The following is a 1510-nucleotide window of genomic DNA, read 5'->3' on the forward strand; positions in this document are numbered from 1 at the left end:
AGCCACATACCCAGCCCCTGGAGTTCATTCTTTAAAAGAAGGAAAAGTCAACAAATAAATGACCTAACATTACATCTCAAAGCTCTAGAAAAAGAAGAACAAAACAACATAAAAAGCAGTAGAAGATAGGAAATAATTAAAATCAGAGCTGAAATCAATGAAATTGAAATAAAAGAAATAATTGGAAAATTGTCAAAACAAAGAGTTGGTTCTTTGAAAAAAAATAAATAAAATTGATAAACCTTTAGCCATGCTAACAAAGAGAAGGAGAGAGAGAAAACTCAAATTACTAACATCCATGATGAAAAAGGAAATATCATGATGGACACTACAGGAATTCAGAAGATAATTAGAAATTATTTTGAAAAGTTTTACTCCAATAAAATAGAAAATATCAAAGGCATCAACAAATTTCTAGAGTCATATGATTTGCCCAGACTGAATCGTGATGATACAAGTTAAACTGATCAGTTTTAAGCAATGAAATAGAAGACGCCATCAGAAGCCTACCAACAAAGAAAAGCCCAGGACCAGATGGATACACAGCTAAATTCTACAAGAGCTATAAAGAACTACAAATTATTTCATAAAATAGAAAGAGGGAGTACTTCCAAACTCATATTATGAGGCCAACATCACCCTGATTCCAAAACCAGGCAAAGACACATCAAAGAACGAAAACTTCAGACAAATATCTCTAATGAACATAGATGCAAAAATTCTCAATAAAATTCTGGCAAATTGAATACAAAAACATATCAAAAATAGTTCACCATAGTCAAGTGGGATTCATCCCAGGGATGCAAGATTGGTTCAATATACGAAAATCAATAAATGTAATTCATCACATCAATAGACTTAAAGATAAGACTCATATGATCATCTCAATAGATGCAGAAAAAGCATTTGACCAAATATAGCACCTCTTCATGTTCAGAACACTAGAAAAACTAGGGATAACATGGGGATATAGCTTAGTTGGTAGAGTGCTTGCCTCGCATGCACGAGGCCCTGAGTTCAATCCCCAGCATCAACAAAACAAACAAACGAAAAACTAGAGATAACAGGAACATATCTCAACATTGTAAAACTATCTATGCTAAGCCCCAGGCCAACATCATTCTAAATGGAAAAAAATTAAAAGCATTCCTTCTAAAAATTGGAACAAGACAGGGATGCCATCTTTCACTACTTCTATTTAACATAGTTCTTGAAACTCTTGCCAGAGCAATTAGATGAAAGAAATTAAAGGGGTACAGGTAGGAAAAGAGCTCAAATTATCACTATTTGCCTACAATATGATTCTATACCTAGAAAATCCAAAAAAATCTCACCAGAAAACTTTTAGAACTAATAAATGAATTTGGCAAAAGTAGCAGGATATAAAATCAACACTCATAAATCAAAGGTATTCTGTACCTCAGTGACAAATCCTCTCAAAGAGAAACTAGAAAAGCTACTCCATTTATAATAGCTTTAATAAAAACAAAATACTTGGGAATCAATGAAA

At 32.7% G+C, this 1510-nt stretch overlaps 1 non-coding gene across 1 annotated transcript; it reads left to right on the forward strand.

The window, feature by feature from the left end:
* Positions 1 to 964: 964 nt before the first annotated feature.
* On the forward strand, positions 965 to 1036 carry Trnaa-cgc (transfer RNA alanine (anticodon CGC)). The gene has a single exon. It is a non-coding gene; the product is annotated as a tRNA-Ala (tRNA).
* The last annotated feature ends 474 nt before the right edge of the window (positions 1037 to 1510 follow it).

The sequence above is a fragment of the Ictidomys tridecemlineatus genome, chromosome 2 (genome assembly GCF_052094955.1).
Source record: "Ictidomys tridecemlineatus isolate mIctTri1 chromosome 2, mIctTri1.hap1, whole genome shotgun sequence".
NCBI lineage: Eukaryota > Metazoa > Chordata > Mammalia > Rodentia > Sciuridae > Ictidomys > Ictidomys tridecemlineatus.